At 44.1% G+C, this 20,753-nt stretch overlaps 1 long non-coding RNA gene across 1 annotated transcript; it reads left to right on the top strand.

Moving 5' to 3' along the window:
• The first annotated feature begins 11,735 nt into the window (after nucleotides 1-11,735).
• Nucleotides 11,736-12,630, top strand: LOC123728289 (uncharacterized). The gene is made up of 2 exons (XR_006760205.1): nucleotides 11,736-11,999; nucleotides 12,253-12,630. It is a non-coding gene; the product is annotated as an uncharacterized lncRNA (long non-coding RNA).
• The last annotated feature ends 8,123 nt before the right edge of the window (nucleotides 12,631-20,753 follow it).

The following is a 20,753-nucleotide window of genomic DNA, read 5'->3' as shown; positions in this document are numbered from 1 at the left end:
CAAAGAAGCACAACTTTGGTGGTTTGTGTTTGAAAGTCATCAAGCATCTGAAGTCAACAGCTCTCTGTGATTGTAAAGTCATCAAGCATGGAGTCAGTCAACAGCTCTCTGTGATTGTAAAGTCATCAAGCATGAAGTCAGTCAACAGCTCTCTGTGATTGTAAAGTCATCAATCATGGAGTCAGTTAACAGCTCTCTGTGATTGTAAAGTCATCAAGCATGGAGTCAGTTAACAGCTCTCTGTGATTGTAAAGTCATCAAGCATGGAGTCAGTTAACAGCTCTCTGTGATTGTAAAGTCATCAAGCATGGAGTCAGTCAACAGCTCTCTGTGATTGTAAAGTCATCAAGCATGGAGTCAGTTAACAGCTCTCTGTGATTGTAAAGTCATCAAGCATGGAGTCAGTTAACAGCTCTCTGTGATTGTTCATCAAGCATGGAGTCAGTTAACAGCTCTCTGTGATTGTAAAGTCATCAAGCATGGAGTCAGTCAACAGCAGATTCCTCTCAGTTCATCAGCCAAAATGATCAATATCATAACTTTAGTCATATAGTCATATTGATTTATAAAGGAAATGCAAACCGGTGAGACAGGTGAGGAAGTGAGAAACGGGTCTAATGTACATTGCTCGTGTTTCATTGCCCAAGCAAGTCTCTTCTTCCTATTGGTGTCTTTAGTAGTGGTTTCTTTGCAGCAATTCGACCAAGGCGGCCTGATTCATGCAGTGTCCTCTGAAGAGTTGATGTTGAGATGTGTCTGTTTCTTGAACTCTGTGAAGCATTTATTTGTGCTGAAATCTGAGGTGCAGTTTTCTGAGGCTGGTAACTAATGAACTTATCCTCTGCAGCAGAGGTAACTCTGGGTCTTTCTTTCCTGTGGCGGTCCTCATCAGAGCCAGTTTCATCATAACATTTGATGTTTTTTGCCACTGCACTTGAAGAAACTTTCAAAAGTTCTTGAAATGTTCCGTATTGACTGACCTTCATGTTTTAAAGTTATGACGGACTGTCATTTCTCTCTGCTTATTTGAGCTGTTCTTGACATAATATGGACTTGGTATTTTACCAAATAGGGATGTCTTCTGTATACAAACCCTACCTTGTCACAACTAACCCGATTGGCTCAAACGCCTTAAGGACAGAAATTCCATAAAATATCAAGGCACCCCTCTTAATTGAAATGCATTCCAGGTGACTACCTCATGAAGCTGGTTGAGAGAATGCCAAGAGTGTGCAAAGCTGTCATTAAGGCAAAGGACACTCAAGGACATTCAGGGACAAGTCCCGGAGCCACTCCTGCGTTGTCTTGCTTGTGTGCTTAGGTTCATTGTCCTGTTGGAAGGTGAACTTTCACCCCAGTCTGAGGTCCTGAGCAATCTGGAGCAGGTTTTCATCAAGGATCTGTCTGTACTTTGCTCTGTTCATCTTTCCCTTGATTTTGACTAGTCTCCCAGTCCCTGCCGCTGAAAAACATCCCCACAGCATGATGCTGCCATCACCATGTTCAATCTTGGTGTCATCAGACCAGAGAACCTTGAGAGTCTTTAGTTGCCTTTTGGCAAACTCCAAGCAGCCTGTCATGTGCCTTTTACTGAGGAGTGGATTCCGTCTGCCCACTGTCGTGACGTTGTATTAGTTAATGTGACGACTGTTGCTCATCGAATGATTAACGGTTTATAATTGCGTGATTAAATGAATTAAGCAATGAATCAAGCAATTATTAACTCATTAACCTGGGGCACCATGGGAACATTATTTTGATTGAGTTTCTATTTCCCAAATTAACTCAAAGGATATCAGAATATCGATTTTACAACAGTCGCTAAATTAATCAACCTCTTGTCTCATGTCTGAACGTCGCATAATCCGGGAATCTGCACGAACCCGGGCTTCACCAATGAGTTTACCACACCAATCTTAGTTGATTATTTATTTACTAGCAAGCTAAAATGATGATAAAAATACACATACACAAAACACAGTCTAGCTATTGATTAGGACTTAGTATAACGGGCCAACACACTATGGCGCGTGTTACTCAAAATGGGGATTTAAAAGAGAGAGAAACCAAGAAAGTACACGAGAGAAATATACATTTGGGTTCATTTGTCAGCCATGCTTATTTAAACCTAGCCTTGCCCCGAACTGCCGCTCTTATGGGTCAGAATATAATGATGTAATTACGTGTTGGAGGTCTCAGGTGGGTCGTTTAGGCTTCTCAATGACGCACTTCTCCGGCGCAACTCTCTGGTTGTCCTCACGATGTCAGTGTCCTTCTTGGCTTAGTGGTCTGATCCCTCGCCCTTGATCTGAAAGGGGTCTTCTGAGGACAGACAGCTCTGTAGCTGAGAGCTCACAGCTTCGGACTCGAACGGTGTAGATACCACGATTCAATGGAGAGTGGAGGCTGGGTGGTTCGGCTTGAATTCACCCGCTTAGACACAGCTACTCGTCCGTAGCTCGTGTAGAAAAAGATTTCTTTGTCTTCAACCTTGTGTTTCGTTTTGGGGTTCGTTGACTTTGTTAGACCTTCGCTGCAGCTTGGGGTCAATTAGTCTGATATGTTAATTCTTCACTCTCCTGTCTTATACCCTTGGGTCAGAAGTGGGCGTAACCGCCTTTAGGGCAATTCTCTGGGCGGACCAAGTTAAGGGGCAAGGCCTAGATTTGACTAAAATCCTATTTTAGACACTACCTTCACATCTCATCTTTACCAAAACATTCTCTTTGATTTGGATATTTTCCACACAACGTACAATGTATAAACATCAGGCATATACTGGGAAAACTCTTAAAGGTACAATGTTTTCATAATAACGTCATCTCTTAACCTTTAATAACAATACAAAAGTTACATACATTTTCATATTCCACCTCTCGTCATGACCACCATTGTGGCTGACGGAAACCATTGTTCCAAAGTCCCTTTATTGCATGTTTAATGTTCTGAGGCCAGTTCTCCATTGTGAGGACAAAGGAATTTCTCTGTGGCCTAAGGTTAATTATGGGCGTGAGGGGGTCATAAAACCCCCACATCTTCAGACCCCTAGATCTCTCGTCCTCTGTTGGGGGTTTGGGAGATAATCTGTAGGGTGGTGGTCTCCTGTACCCTGACCTAATCAGGACAGTCATGACACCACTCTACCATAAAGGCCTGATTAGTGGAGTGCTGCAGAGATGGTTCTCTTTCTGGAAGGTTCTCCCATCTCCACAGAGGAACTCTGGAGCGCCGTCAGAGTGACCATCGGGTCTTGGTCACATCACTGGCCAAGGCCTTTCTCCCCCGATTGCTCAGTTTGCCCTTGCAGACAGCTCTGGGAAGAGTCTTGGTGGTTCTAAAATTCTTCCATTTAAGAATGATGGAGGCCACTGTGTTCTTTGGAACCTTCAATGCTGCAAAATAAATGTGGTACTCTTACCCAGCTCTGTGCCTAGACACAATCCTGTCTCGGTGCTCTATGGACTATTCCTCAACCTCACGGCTTGATTTTTGCTCTGACATGGACTGTCAACTGTGAGAGCTTATATAGACAGGTGTGTGCCTTTCCAAATCATGTCCAATCAATTGAATTCACACAGGTGGACTCCAATCAAGTTGTAGAAACATGTCAAGGATGATCAATGGAAACAGGATGTAACTGAGCTCAATTTCGAGTCTTTCGATTCATAGCTGTAGTAGGATGTCCCTTGGGGGTATCCATACCTATGTATGACATGCGTGGGTTAGGTTAATAAACATGCTGGAGCTAGAACCTCGTTGTCGCCGCTCCTTATTTTAGATCTTACTACATGGAGTCAGAAGTGGGTTTAATAATCACATAAACGTGAAGGACGTACCAAGTAAATCATACATTCAGGCTGTTTCAAAGCAGGGAGGGCACAGTGTTGGAGATAAAACAGCGCATATCATTATTTTGCAAGCTAACGAGCAAGGACTAAGTTACTGCTAAGCAACATGTTGCAAGAGGAAGCAACTGGCGGGATATCAGGGTTTGCGACTCCAAGATCAACGGGCTCTGGCGCAAACACGGAAAGGCCAGTGGCTAGTGCTGACGGATTTCGCATTAGTCCCCCGGAGAATTTTGATTGTATGAACATTTAAAACTGGACGAAATGGATCAGGCACTTTGAAAGGTACAGGGTAGCATCAGGGTTAAATGTGAAATGAGGCATTTCAAGTTAATACACTGATCTACTCTATGGGTGATGAAGCCGAGGATATATTAAATGCTTCAACGTTGACTGAGGAAGAGAAACTTAACTACAGTGCTGTTAAAGACTGTTTTGAAAGGCATTTTGTAGGGAGACACAACATTATATTTGAGAGAGCTAGGTTTAATATGTGCAAACAGGAGCAGGGTAAAACCACCGACAGTTTTATCACAGCTGTTCACAAACTAGCAGAATATTGTCAGTTTGGCGCCTCAGGGAAGAGCTGATCCGAGGTCGGATTGTAGTGGGAATAAGAAATATATCACTTCCTTTTTTTTCAATTTAAAGTTTTATTAAGTTAAGTTTTCTTGTTTTTCAATCAACCAACAAAACACATTCCACATTCACAGATGTGACAGACTTAAAAAAAAAAATATATATATATATTTATTATATATACATACACACAAAGAATAATTATTCAAAAATAAAAAATAAATATATATAAATAAAACTTGCAGCAGCACTATCAAAGGTTCTTATTAGCTATTTCCAGCCTTAGCTGAGACGACGAGCAAATAATTCGTTTTTAGATTTTACAGCACCTTACACAACATGTATCTGCTCATTTCCCTAATCACCCCATTCACTCTGTCCAATATGAACTATAGTTGAGTAGTGGAGACCAGAGTCTATCAAACTTGGGCTGTGTCTTGCGGAGGTCACAAGTGAGCTTTTCAAGGGGGAGAAAGTCAACAATCTGGTCAATCCACATTTTAAAGGAGAGGTATTAGAGGCCCACAATAGAAGAATACATTTCTTAGCAAAGTATGTAATAGTCTTAAGCAAATGTTCTCTGTCAGGATCAAGAACAAAGTCCTGCTGGGCATTAAGAAGATAGATACACGGGGTCATATCAAACTGTACATCTAGTATTTTCTGTGCAGCAGTATGTATAGATTGTCAAAATCTGGCACTCTCTACAGCTCCAAAATACATGCATATAGGTTCCACTTTCAGAGGTACATCTTTTACAGTTAGGAGAAATGTCTGTTTTCATTCTATGGAGTCTGAGTGTAATAACAGTTGTACAAAAATGTGTAATTAGATTCTTTCATTTTTACATTAGTAGAGGAGCAGTATACCCTGTCGCAAACCTCCGCCCATAACTCATCACTGATAGTCAAACCTCCGCCCATAACTCATCACTGATAGTCAGACCTCCGCCCATAACTCATCACTGATAGTCAGACCTCCGCCCATAACTCATCACTGATAGTCAAACCTCCGCCCATAACTCATCACTGATAGTCAGACCTCCGCCCATAACTCATCACTGATAGTCAGACCTCCGCCCATAACTCATCACTGATAGTCAGACCTCCGCCCATAACTCATTGCTGATAGTCAGACCTTTCATTTAGAGATCGTTCTTGATTCGATCCAGGAGTGGAAGATATTTTTCCTTGAAAAGGCTATTCAGATCTGGTGTTATGAAGATCCCAAGGTATTGAAACCCCTGTGTCTTCCATTGGAATGGACATAGTGTCTTCATAGAGCTGGTGAGTGTAATATTGAGAGGGCAGACAGTGGATTTGTTCAAATTCATCTTATAACCTTAAAACTTCCCATAATGAGCAATTGTCTAAAATGGGAGGGAGGGATTTCTCAGGGTTGGATATGTAGAGCAAGACATAATCCGCGTAGAGCGAAATCTTGTGCTGCAGGCCGCCTGCAGAAACACCCATAATACCTGTATTGCTCCTTATCAACTCTGCCAGAGGCTCCGCCCCCAACAAGTAGAGCAGGGGGGACAGTGAGCATCCTTGTCTTGTGCCCCGTCCCAAAGGGAATCTGTCAGAGTTCAGTCCGTTAGTAGTCTCCATGGCATTTGGATGAGAGTATAGTGATTTGATCCATTTAATAAAGTTTGGGCCCATATTGAACTTTTCTAAGACTGAGAACAGAAAGCTCCACTCCATCCTGTCGAACGCCTTCTCAGCAATATATCACTTTCTGAAAAGTTACAGTTGGATTCCCAGCTTACCTTGTCCAAAGCAGGTTAGGCAGAGTGAGACAGTAAAAAGACTGCAGATGATGCTGAACGTGGAAATAGGAAATAAATGCATTTTCATACCGAGCTAAAAAAACGGAGGGGAACACAGAACAGAGACAGACGTGGAGAAAACAATCACAGACAGCACCAGTAGCTAGTTCAAGTGTTTGTTGTAAATGTGGGAAATCGCCTTTCCACAGATGGAAAGATTGCCCAGCAAAGGATGTAGAATGCAGGAAACGTCACAGGAGAGGACACTTTTCAGCTGTCTGTCGATTAAAGCAAATGCATGAGGTCTCAGAGGAGGTACAGTAGGACAGCATCTTTCTGGGAGAAGGGAAAACAATGCTGGCTGGCATTCAGACATTAACCTCACTAGGGTAGGGGGCATTATTTTCACCTCTGGATGAAAAGCATGCCCAAAGTAAACTGCCTGTTCCTCAGGCCCAGAAGCTAGGATATGCATATAATTGGTAGATTTGGAAAACACTCTAAAGTTTCCAAAACTGTTAAAATAATGTCTGTGAGTATAACAGAACTGATATGGCAGGCGAAAACTGCCTATACAGATTCCATTGATTTAGGACTCAAATTGCACGTCCTATGGCTTCCACTAGATGTCAACAGTCTTTAGAAATTGTTTTAGGCTTGTATTCTGAAAAATGAGCGAGCAAGACCACTCTGAATGAGTGGACACTGCAGTGACCCAGAGGTTTTTCATGCGCAGGACCAAGAGCGCGCCTTCCTTTTTTTCATTTTATATTGACGAAGCTTTTGTCAGGTTGAAATATTATTGATTATTATGACTAAAAACACCCTGAGGATTGATTATAAACATCGTTTGACATGTTTCTACAAACTTTACTGATACTTTTCGGATTTTTCGTCTGCCTGCCTGCCTTTGAGCCTGCGGATTACTAAACAAACGCGCGAACAAAACTGAGGTTTTTGGATATAAAGAGGGACTTTATCGAACAAAATGAACATTTATTGAGTAAATGGGAGTCTTGTGAGTGCAACCATATGAAGATCATCAAAGGTAAGTGATTAATTTTAATTTCTGACTTGTGTAACTCCTCTACTTGGCTGGTAACTGTTTGTAATGATTTGTCTGCTGGGCGCTGTTCTCAGATAATCGCATGGTATGCTTTCGCCATGAAGCCTTTTTGAAATCTGAATTAACAAGAAGTTAATCTTTAAACCGATGGATAACACTTGTATGTTTTATGAATTTTTATAATGAGTATTTCTGTTTTTGAATTTGACGCTCTGCAATTTCACTGGATGTTGGCCAGGTGGGACGCTACCGTCCCACACCCCTAGAGAGGTTAAACTCAATGGGGAGGTTGTGTCATTTAAACTAGACACTGGTGCAGCAGTGACAGCTATCCCACTAGGCTGTATAGCTATAGCAGAGATGGCCCTTTGCTCTCTACAAACAAAAAACTGTACGGGCCCAGTAATAAGATATTACCAGTGGTAGGGCAGTTGGTGATTAAACTGGGGAGTAAGGACAAAAGTGCCATGCAGCCGGTCTTCGTCATTGACTCTCTGGCCAGAGCGTTGCTGGGGTTGCCAGCAATTGAAGCATTGCAACTCATTGAGAGAGTGAGCGAACTGGAGGACCCAGGTGAGGTTTTCAAAAGAAATTCCCCAAAGTGTTTTCTGGTCTAGGAAGGATAGGTGAATACAAAATCCACCTGAAAGAGGATGCTGTCCCTATGCCCTTACCACCCCTCGCCGTGTGCCTATCCCTGTATTGGCCAGAGTAAAGGAAGAGTTGGGGAGGATGGAAGAAATTGGGGCGGTGTCTAAAATAGAGAGTCCCACTGAATGGTGTGCAGGGATGGTAGTGGTCCCAAAAGCCAATGGGGACATAAGGATGTGTGGACATGACTAACTTGAATGAGCTACTCTGCAGAGAGACACATCTTACCATCAGTGGAGCAGTCACTGGCTCAGTTGGATGGCTGACAAGTCTTCACAAAGCTGGATGCCCGCTCAGGTTTCTGGCAGATACCACTGTCATCAGAGAGTAGGGCGCTCACAACGTTTAGAACACCGTTTGGCCGTTACATGTTTTGCTATTTGGAATCGCTTCCGGTCCTGAGCATTTCCAAAGACGCATGTCCTAGCTGTTGGATGGGCTGAGTGGCGTCATAGTCCACGCGGACAATGTGCCCATGTGCAGAAGGGACAGAACAGAACATGATGTAAGGCTCACGGCAGTTCTGACCAGACTCCAGGAGACTGGCCAGACACTCAATGAAAAATGCACTGTTGCACAGTCAGAGGTCTTGTTCTTGGGACACAAAATCAGTGCAGCTGGAATAGAGCCGGACCCGGAGAAGATCAGTGCCATCACAGATGTGCCCATCCTCCAGAATGTGGCTGAAGTCAGGACCTTCTTAGGCATGGCCACATATGTGGGTAAGTTCCTCCCACAGTTCTCAGATACAACCAAACTCCTGAGAGACTTACTAGCCAAAGAGAATGACTGGTCATGGGGTCACGTGCAACAGGTGGCTTTTGACAAAATCAAAGGAGACCTGGCCTCACAGAGAGTGCTGGCCCAGTACCGTCCCCACGCTAAGACAAAGGTATCAGCAGATGCATCATCCTTTGGGCTAGGGGCGGTCCTCACACAGATGCAGGACAACATGGAGTGGCGTCCAATATCTCCCGAAGCTTATCAGACACAGAGCAAAGGTATGCACAAGTGGAGAAGGAGGCGTTGGCTATCACATGGGCATGTGAAAGGCTCAGCCAATACCTTATTGGCCTGCAGTTTACAGCAGAGTCTGACCACAAACCACCGCTGGCTCTGTTAGGGACAACAGCACTGGACGACTTGCCTCCCAGAGTTCTGCTCTTCTGCCTCAGATTACTGAGGTTCACCTACAAGATGGTGTATGTGCCAGGGAAGGCACTGATCACAGCAGATGCCCTCTCCAGGGCCCCAATTAAACGTCCATTATCAGAGGAGGAGCAATGTCTAGAGGGTGAGGTACAGCCTACCTGCATCTCAGACCAAACCGCAGCAGATTGCAGAGGAGCAACAACAAGACCCCATCTGCCGACAGATAGTGCAGCAGTGCAAAAAGGGATGGCCCGGGCAGAAGGAACTGCCTCAGCTGCTGAAGCCCTATTGGGTGCATCAAAGTGACTTCCACTGTAATGGAGACCTTCTCATGAAAGGACAACGAATAGTTATCCCAGAGACTCTACAACCAGAAGTGCTAGACAGAGTGCATGAGGGACACATGGGGATAACCAAATGCAGACTGAGGGCTCAACAGTCAGTGTGGTGGCTTGGTCTTAGTACTCAGATTGCCAAACTGGTGGCCCAGTGTGAGGTCTGTACAAAATGTCAACCTTGTCATCCGGAGCCAATGATGGTAACGGTGCTGCCAAAACGGCCATGGTAAAAGGTAGGGGCAAATATGTTCTATTGGAAAAATGACACTTATCTGCTAGTGGTAGATTACTATTCAAGATACATTGAAATAGCAAAGACACCCATAACCTCATCAGCTGGTGTTATCAATGGATTAAAGTACAGTTTTTCCAGGTAAGGGGTCGCCGAGGTCCTGGTTACAGATAACGCTCCCTAGTTCTCTGCAAGCTCCTTTTCTGCTTTTGCCGCAGAATATGACTTCACACGTGACCAGTATCCCCTACCATGCACAGAGTAATGGTGAGGCAGAGAGAGCTGTGGAAACAGTCAAGGGACTGCTGAAAAAGAACAAGGATCCATACAGGGCTCTGTTAGCTTACAGAGTTACACCACTGCATCATGGGCCGCCGCCTGCCGAGCTCCTGATGGGCAGGAGGCTGCGTTCCCCATTGCCTGTCTTGTCGGCTCAGCTTAAACCCAGATGGCCTAACAGTAAGGCCTTCGCTGAGAGGGACAAACGGCTGAAACAAACGCAAACTGGAGACTTTAATCGGAGACACCGTGCTACGGAGAGGCCAAAGCTGACCGAAGATCAACATGTGTGGATTACAAACGCAAAGACCCCAGCAATAGTGCTGAGGAAAGTGGATGCCCCACGCTCCTATGTGGTGGACACAGGCTCAGAAGAGGTACGAAGGAACAAAACACACCTCAGAGCTCTTCCAGATCTACCAGCCACACAGACTGAGGCCACAGAAAATGCACAAAAAGAGGGTGAAGGAGAGAGAATGCTCACAGAGCCACAAGCGCCCAAAAAAGGATGTGAAGCCACCAGAGTGGCTGAAAGACTATGTTACGTGAAGAGAAAACATACTGTTGGGGACCATACCCAGCAAAAAGAGACAGTAAATAAGTTCATGTTCATACTGTGTAATTTAATACTTTCATACTGTTTCAGGATGTGAAGTAGCATGTTAGAGATTTCCAAATTGCATTTCAGTTAGGCTTCAGTGGTTATGCATGTTGAGTTCTTGTTCATGGGAGGGGATGATGTAGTAGGATGTCCCTTGGGGGTATCCATACCTATGTATGACATACGAGGGTAGGTTAGTAAATATGCTGGAGATAGAAACTCATTGATCTGTGCGTCCTAATTTGAGATAATATAATAAATTAGCAAAAACATTTTTCATCCATTTTAGAATAGGGCTGTAACGAAACAAAATGTCGAAAAATTCAAGGCGTCTGAATACTTTCCGAATGCACCGTAACTGTTTAATGTTGCTGGACCCCAGGAAGAGAAGCTGTTGCCTTCGCAGAAATTAACGGGGATCCTAAATACAAATACCAGTCAATTGCCAGGTTTAGAGCTTCCATGTCTGTTCTATTCATTCTTATTTATATGGTCATGCCATAGGGTATTACAGGTAAACAAGATCAGCTAAATAAATACACAAATCATTGAATAAGTATTTGTTTAATAAACGAGATAAGGAATTCCGAAGTATTTTAAAAGAATACTAAGCAAAAATATACAGGCCAAAGCACTTCAGCAGTTTTATTTACCACACAAACACTGCTGATATACAGTAGGCCATCCACTATTAGACTATATTTCTCTATATTAATATGTGTAAATCCAACACTTGAACACTTAGCCCAACCTCCAGTATTTTGCGATTATAAGTATGTTCATTTTAAAGTAGGCCAATCAAAAAGTGCGCGTAAAAGTGGCGTCAGGTCTCCATGTCGGATTCCCCAGTCCGCGCCTTTGTGTCAGATGAACTGCGCTCCTGTCTGCACCCCACTGTCAGCTACAAGACAAACATGACATATAAAACGTGTGGTGGCCACAGAATAGATATATCTAGTCGAGGGTGATGAACACAGGAAAGAGGAAGACGCCTATGCAGAAGATGGCCTGTTGGATTATTTTTATAAAACGGCAGAACAGTCTTTCTGGTCGCAGGTTCCTCATATATAAGTAGCCTGTCCTACAGTATAGGGACAAATATACCTCGCCCAAAGTCTTGGCTAGTTTATTGACCCACTAAAGTGGTTCGTTTTCGAACTTTACTATGTGGGAGCGAATATACTTTTATGCATCACTGATTTGATGCGTTTTCGTAATTGTTAGTTTCATCCGTAAATTATGTCAGTAAACTGATTTATTAGAAATGATTCATGAATTCAGTCATTCATTGATGGTTTGATTGTCTGATTGATTAATACACTTCGTTGACATATCAAACTACAGGGGCAGCCATGACAGGAAGGTTGATGCTTGGCATTGTTGCGTCACAATACAAAATGCCTCTGATGACGTAATGATCAAACACCAAGCTGCCACTGGTGTAATGACGGATTATTAGCTGATTGAACTACGAGGTGAACGGTAAGTACGCCTGTCTGCCTGTTTATCGGAGAAATGAGGGGACAGACAACACTTTTATTGAGCACCAGTTATAGCTAGGCTATTAGGCATGAATAATTGAACAAAGGTGTTACATTTTAATGGATATATCTTGTCCCAAATAATTATTTCAACTTAGAAATGAATTTGATGAAATTAGATAAGAGACAGTAAAACATTTTTTTAAATTTCCCCAAATACTAAACAAAGATGTTTCTGTGGCTCTCTTTTATAGAATTGAATTGTGCTGAAAGCCACTTCCTATTCCAGGTATTCAAGACTAGAAGGAGCATTCTGATAAGAACACTGCAGACCAGTGAATGATGAATAGGAGGCCCAACCTGAATGGGTCTGGAGGACCAAGGTCCATCGGTGTTCCACTACTCTGTCCTTCTAACAGAGTGCTGCTGGAGAGAGAAGAGGTCAGCCAGGACCCAGTGATGGCCTCCTCTTTCAGGCCCTCAGCGTTCCCCTCCCTGCATGTTGTGCCTCGGCCTCCCCCTCCTGACGACGTCTGGTCCAAGAGGCCCACAGCTGCCCACAGAAAGAGGAGAGACCTCCAGTCCCTAGTTCCTGTCCAGGATGGATGTCGTGAGTCTCCCGGTTGGATTAACAGCAGCAGCTCCCAGCTGCCTGCCAAAACCAACAGACGCAGGCGCAACAAGGAGCTCTCCTTCACTGAGGTTCTGAAGAACTACAAGCTTCTACCTGATTCCCCGGCCCAGCAGCCCAGAGAGCCTGCACCAGCATGAGATGATGATTCCTAGAATCCCTGTCAGCATCACTAGACCTGAGGGGAGGCCTAGCAACCCTCGACGCCCCACAAGACGGCCTGTTAGACCAGTTGTCCTGGTCCAGCCTGACGTACAGCCTTCCAGACCTGAGGGGAGGCCAAGCAACTCTCGACGCCCCACTAGATGGCCTGTTAGACCAGTTGTCCTGGTCCAGCCTGACGTACAGCCTTCCAGACCTGAGGGGAGGCCAAGCAACTCTCGACGCCCCACTAGACGGCCTGTTAGACCAGTTGTCCTGGTCCAGCCTGACGTACAGCCTTCCAGACCTGAGGGGAGGCCAAGCAACTCTCGACGCCCACTAGACGGCCTGTTAGACCAGTTGTCCTGGTCCAGCCTGACGTACAGCCTTCCAGACCTGAGGGGAGGCCAAGCAACCCTCGGCCCCCCAATAGACGGCCTGTTAGCCCCGTTGGCCTGGTCCAGTCTTATGTACAGCCTTCCAGACCTGAGGGGAGGCCGAGCAACCCTCGAGCACCACTAGGAGAAAAGTGAGGCCCAGTAATCCTGTTTGTCCCGTTATTCTTGAGTCCCGACCTCCCAGTCCTGTGAGCATCACTACCAGCATTGTGGACCTAGTCCAGTTTGAGTCCTGTCCTGCTGTGAGTCTGGTCCAGCCTGAGTCACGTCCTGCCTGCCCTCTGACCCTGGAGGAGCTGGCCCTTTCAGAGTCATGCAGCTTCAGCAACAATGTGTTTGTTCTCTCCATGCCGAAAGCTGCCCAGCCAGAGGAGGCTGCAAGAGGGAGCAGCAGCGCACCCAGGGACATCATCAGGCCTGAAGCCTTCGTCCAGACAGGACCCCTGCTGGCCAGGAGAGCCCAGAGGGATGCTCCTCCTCCAAAGAAGCTCCCCAAACCCCCTGTGGCACCCCCGGCCCAAACTGCTGCCCTCCCTGGGCCAGGGCAACGTGTCCCTTGTCAGTGCCAACGCCTGGGATGAAAGGACCAAGAAGAAGAGAAAGAAAGGTTACCACTTCTCTTTGTGCAATGACACATTTTGTCTATTGAATATATTGTCAATATTTTATGATGTATGTTTTTTGCTGATGTACGACCAGGAATATGATTTTCCTGTTCTTATCCATTCATAAATGAATTACTAATAAATGAATGTAACCTAATGTAATGTAATTTAAAGGAGTCAGAGTCCAGAGGTCTAGCCTGGGCCTGAGACATATCCCCGTGACCTAGAGCTGGCCATGATGAGGCCCCCGTCTGGTCAAGTCGGCCGATCCCTCCCAGCGTCCCTACCAGCCGTGGGACGACGAGGACGAGGTGGACATCTACGCCCTGAGGCGCACAGCCTTCATGTGCCCCATGTACGACCAGGAGGAGAGCAGCGGCAGGGGCAACAAGAGGGTGGCAGTGGAGGCCCTGGACAACATTCCTTTCAGAAGGAAGATCACCTTTGTGTTATTTTCATGGGGGGCGCAGGGTCATGCTGCCAAAAGACTACTAACCCCACCCCTCAATTTACACAACACCCCCTTAGTCCCAGACAGAGAAGAACAGGACACACAAGAGAGACAGAGTGGACACCAACAGGGCCATCAGAGGGACAGAGATCCTCTCAGTTGATGTTAGGAATGTCAGCTACGAAAAGCTTCAATAGACCATCTCTGTAGCAAGAGAACCTCCAGTAATCAGACTGGGCTGTCCTCTGTCTCCCCTCATCTCTGATACATCAGACTGGGCTGTCCTCTGTCTCCCCTCATCTCTGATACATCAGACTGGGCTGTTCTCTGTCTCCCCTCATCTCGATACACCAGACTGGGCTGTCCTCTGTCTCCCTCACCTGTACTCCCCAAGAGGAACACTGCTCCCTGCCTCCGCTCCCCCTTCTCCTCTACTCCCCAAGAGGACTACAGTCTCTCTCTTATCTCTAAATCAGTGTTGGGGTCAATTCAATGTCAATACTGTCAATTCAGGAAGTAAACTGACATTTTCTCAGAGAGAGGCATTGAGGAAAATTGGAATTGGACTTTCAGTTTACTTCCTGAATTGTAAAGGAATTGACCCCAACCCTAATCTTGTCATGCACTGACCTGAGAGAGACGGTTTATTTCTCTATTTTGTTAGGTCAGGGTGTGGGGTGGGCATTCTATGTCATTATATTTCTATGTATTGGCCAGGTATGTTTTCCAATCAGAGGCAGCTGTCTATCGTTGTCTCTGATTGGGAACCATACTTAGGCAGCTTTTTCCCACCTGTGTTTGTGGGTAGTTGTTTTCTGTTTTGTTATCTGTTACCTGACAGAACTGTTGGCTTTTCGCTGTTGTTATTTTTGTTCTAGTGTTCTCAGTATTAAATAATTATGAACACTTACCACTCTGCGCTTTGGTCCCCTTCTTCTAACGACAGCCGTTACAAATCTAAATAAACTACTAGATCTCTATGATGACAGTGTCTCAGACAGAAAGACAATAATCCTGTTACTGTCCAGGACCTTGTCTTTACATTTCCCTGAAGCATTACAGAAATAAAAACAAAGCATTGAAGGAAATACAATCTTTGGAGTTTTGAGTACATACACTGATGCATATGTTAATTAGAAGATGATATAGGACAAAACATGTCATAACTGACAGGATCAATAACATGGATAAAATGCAAGCATCAAAACTGACAACAGCTTTAAAATAAAGGGGAAGTTTATTCATTGTATTATTATTTATCCATTCCAGATTATCCTACATGTCAATCAAACTGTGCTGTGTCAATCATATTGCCTCCTAGACTCTCAGACGGTGTTCCAAATGGTACCCTATTCCCTATGGGCCCTAGTGCACCTACAAATGGTTAAGGGTACCATTTGGGACACATCCAAGCCAGACACACAGAAGACACACAGGACTCAGGACATGTCAATCACATTACATACATACACATGGGCAACAGCATCTTTCATCAGCATTACTGCATCATGAGGACAGTTAGCACATGATGATATGACATCATTACAGCATCACTGTCAAAGTGAAAGGGACAGACTGCTAAAAAAGACCACTTAGAATATCACTGACAGTGACAACTTACAGTACTGTTATATGTCCAGCAAGCAATACTAGTAGTATCCCATCATATTATTCTGAATGATGCATTTTATACTCATTTAATTCATCACTAAAGGCATCTGAATTAAACAGAAGACATTATGTCCTCAAAAATATAATAATTTAATGCATGAATTTAGCTAAAAACTATAAACAATCATAAAAGTATTTGGAGTCATACAGAAAACTCAGATGAAAAACACTTTGGAGATCCTGATATCATCACATTGTAATGTTGTTCCTTCTAACAGAATGGCTGTTTCACCTTGTAGTCCAACACATTGTAATGTTGTTCCTTCTAACAGAATGGCTGTTTCACCTTGTAGTCCATCACATTGTAATGTTGTTCCTTCTAACAGAATGGCTGTTTCACCTTGTAGTCCATCACATTGTAATGTTGTTCCTTCTAACAGAATGGCTGTTTCACCTTGTAGTCCATCACATTGTAATGTTGTTCCTTCTAACAGAATGGCTGTTTCACCTTGTAGTCCATCACATTGTAATGTTGTTCCTTCTAACAGAATGGCTGTTTCACCTTGTAGTCCAACACAGAAGTAGGTGGTCAGTAATGGTTCTTGTTTTGCAGTAAGCCAACTAAGTCGACTGGTTTAGTAAGTCTTAGATTGCATATATGATATGTGACTTGAAGGTTTTTCCTGAAACAGTCCATCCATTTCCAACAGTGAAAACCCAGCCCACATTTAATAGTAGATACTTGATGTGTTTGTGGAGCGTAGACCAAAGACTGATGAGTTATGAACAGAACAATGTGGAAGTTGAGTCCATTGTGTTCATCCATCCTTCAGCAGCCAGCCAGTCTCCACTTGATTCATCACCATCCTGCAATGTCATATTCCAACCAGCAGAGGTCACTGACTCCACGATCTGAATTGTATCACTGTTCAAAGATGCTCTGCCTTATCCAAGGTTCATCCTCCATTTCATGGCTTAAGGTAAACAGACATACACATGCATGAATCCAGAGTATTATTTTATCAAAACCATTTATAAAACACATCATCCACAGACTGATAGTCTTCCATGGTCCTATTGCAAAGTCAAGTCCTTTGGAATAGTATTGGAGATACTGGAACTTTCCACGGTCAAAGAAAGTATGTTTCCTTTTGCATAGAAACACTATAATGTTCTCTTATAAGACACTGAAGAAGAAGAAGAAACCCAAAAGCCCTTTCATGGTTTTAGAACAGTTGTCCAAAGAAGCACAACTTTGGTGGTTTGTGTTTGAAAGTCATCAAGCATCTGAAGTCAACAGCTCTCTGTGATTGTAAAGTCATCAAGCATGGAGTCAGTCAACAGCTCTCTGTGATTGTAAAGTCATCAAGCATGAAGTCAGTCAACAGCTCTCTGTGATTGTAAAGTCATCAATCATGGAGTCAGTTAACAGCTCTCTGTGATTGTAAAGTCATCAAGCATGGAGTCAGTTAACAGCTCTCTGTGATTGTAAAGTCATCAAGCATGGAGTCAGTTAACAGCTCTCTGTGATTGTAAAGTCATCAAGCATGGAGTCAGTCAACAGCTCTCTGTGATTGTAAAGTCATCAAGCATGGAGTCAGTTAACAGCTCTCTGTGATTGTAAAGTCATCACTAGCTTAAGCAGATTCCTCTCAGTTCATCAGCCAAAATGATCAATATCATAACTTTAGTCATATAGTCATATTGATTTATAAAGGAAATGCAAACCGGTGAGACAGGTGAGGAAGTGAGAAACGGTCTAATGTACATTGCTCGTGTTTCATTGCCCAAGCAAGTCTCTTCTTCCTATTGGTGTCTTTAGTAGTGGTTTCTTTGCAGCAATTCCGACCAAGGCGGCCCTGATTCATGCAGTGTCCTCTGAAGAGTTGATGTTGAGATGTGTCTGTTTCTTGAACTCTGTGAAGCATTTATTTGTGCTGAAATCTGAGGTGCAGTTTTCTGAGGCTGGTAACTAATGAACTTATCCTCTGCAGCAGAGGTAACTCTGGGTCTTTCTTTCCTGTGGCGGTCCTCATCAGAGCCAGTTTCATCATAACATTTGATGTTTTTTGCCACTGCACTTGAAGAAACTTTCAAAAGTTCTTGAAATGTTCCGTATTGACTGACCTTCATGTTTTAAAGTTATGACGGACTGTCATTTCTCTCTGCTTATTTGAGCTGTTCTTGACATAATATGGACTTGGTATTTTACCAAATAGGGATGTCTTCTGTATACAAACCCTACCTTGTCACAACTAACCCGATTGGCTCAAACGCCTTAAGGACAGAAATTCCATAAAATATCAAGGCACCCCTCTTAATTGAAATGCATTCCAGGTGACTACCTCATGAAGCTGGTTGAGAGAATGCCAAGAGTGTGCAAAGCTGTCATTAAGGCAAAGGACACTCAAGGACATTCAGGGACAAGTCCCGGAGCCACTCCTGCGTTGTCTTGCTTGTGTGCTTAGGTTCATTGTCCTGTTGGAAGGTGAACTTACACCCCAGTCTGAGGTCCTGAGCAATCTGGAGCAGGTTTTCATCAAGGATCTGTCTGTACTTTGCTCTGTTCATCTTTCCCTTGATTTTGACTAGTCTCCCAGTCCCTGCCGCTGAAAAACATCCCCACAGCATGATGCTGCCATCACCATGTTCAATCTTGGTGTCATCAGACCAGAGAACCTTGAGAGTCTTTAGTTGCCTTTTGGCAAACTCCAAGCAGCCTGTCATGTGCCTTTTACTGAGGAGTGGATTCCGTCTGCCCACTGTCGTGACGTTGTATTAGTTAATGTGACGACTGTTGCTCATCGAATGATTAACGGTTTATAATTGCGTGATTAAATGAATTAAGCAATGAATCAAGCAATTATTAACTCATTAACCTGGGGCACCATGGGAACATTATTTTGATTGAGTTTCTATTTCCCAAATTAACTCAAAGGATATCAGAATATCGATTTTACAACAGTCGCTAAATTAATCAACCTCTTGTCTCATGTCTGAACGTCGCATAATCCGGGAATCTGCACGAACCCGGGCTTCACCAATGAGTTTACCACACCAATCTTAGTTGATTATTTATTTACTAGCAAGCTAAAATGATGATAAAAATACACATACACAAAACACAGTCTAGCTATTGATTAGGACTTAGTATAACGGGCCAACACACTATGGCGCGTGTTACTCAAAATGGGGATTTAAAAGAGAGAGAAACCAAGAAAGTACACGAGAGAAATATACATTTGGGTTCATTTGTCAGCCATGCTTATTTAAACCTAGCCTTGCCCCGAACTGCCGCTTATGGGTCAGAATATAATGATGTAATTACGTGTTGGAGGTCTCAGGTGGGTCGTTTAGGCTTCTCAATGACGCACTTCTCGGCGCAAGTCTCTGGTTGTCCTCACGATGTCAGTGTCCTTCTTGGCTTAGTGGTCTGATCCCTCGCCCTTGATCTGAAAGGGGGTCTTCTGAGGACAGACAGCTCTGTAGCTGAGGCTCACAGCTTCGGACTCGAACGGTGTAGATACCACGATTCAATGGAGAGTGGAGGCTGGGTGGTTCGGCTTGAATTCACCCGCTTAGACACAGCTACTCGTCCGTAGCTCGTGTAGAAAAAGATTTCTTTGTCTTCAACCTTGTGTTTCGTTTTGGGGTTCGTTGACTTTGTTAGACCTTCGCTGCAGCTTAGGGTCAATTAGTCTGATATGTTAATTCTTCACTCTCCTGTCTTATACCCTTGGGTCAGAAGTGGGCGTAACCGCCTTTAGGGCAATTCTCTGGGCGGACCAAGTTAAGGGGCAAGGCCTAGATTTGACTAAAATCCTATTTTAGACACTACCTTCACATCTCATCTTTACCAAAACATTCTCTTTGATTTGGATATTTTCCACACAACGCACAATGTATAAACATCAGGCATATACTGGGAAAACTCTTAAAGGTACAATGTTTTCATAATAACGTCATCTCTTAACCTTTAATAACAATACAAAAGTTACATACATTTTCATATTCCACCTCTCGTCATGACCACCATTGTGGCTGACGGAAACCATTGTTCCAAAGTCCCCTTATTGCATGTTTAATGTTCTGAGGCCAGTTCTCCATTGTGAGGACAAAGGAATTTCTCTGTGGCCTAAGGTTAATTATGGGCGTGAGGGGGTCATAAAACCCCCACATCTTCAGACCCCTAGATCTCTCGTCCCTCTGTTGGGGGTTTGGGAGATAATCTGTAGGGTGGTGGTCTCCTGTACCCTGACCTAATCAGGACAGTCATGACACCACTCTACCATAAAGGCCTGATTAGTGGAGTGCTGCAGAGATGGTTCTCTTTCTGGAAGGTTCTCCCCATCTCCACAGAGGAACTCTGAGCGCCGTCAGAGTGACCATCGGGTCTTGGTCACATCACTGGCCAAGGCCTTTCTCCCCGATTGCTCAGTTTGCCCTTGCAGACAGCTCTGGGAAGAGTCTTGGTGGTTCTAAAATTCTTCCATTTAAGAATGATGGAGGCCACTGTGTTCTTTGGAACCTTCAATGCTGCAAAATAAATGTGGTACTCTTTACCCAGCTCTGTCTAGACACAATCCTGTCTCGGTGCTCTATGGACTATTCCTCAACCTCACGGCTTGATTTTTGCTCTGACATGGACTGTCAACTGTGAGAGCTTATATAGACAGGTGTGTGCCTTTCCAAATCATGTCCAATCAATTGAATTCACACAGGTGGACTCCAATCAAGTTGTAGAAACATGTCAAGGATGATCAATGGAAACAGGATGTAACTGAGCTCAATTTCGAGTCTTTCGATTCATAGCTGTAGTAGGATGTCCCTTGGGGGGTATCCATACCTATGTATGACATGCGTGGGTTAGGTTAATAAACATGCTGGAGCTAGAACCTCGTTGTCGCCGCTCCTTATT

Source organism: Salmo salar, chromosome ssa17 (assembly GCF_905237065.1).
Source record: "Salmo salar chromosome ssa17, Ssal_v3.1, whole genome shotgun sequence".
NCBI lineage: Eukaryota > Metazoa > Chordata > Actinopteri > Salmoniformes > Salmonidae > Salmo > Salmo salar.
Note: the sequence above shows the minus strand (reverse complement) of the source record. Positions and strands in the feature narration are given on the sequence as shown.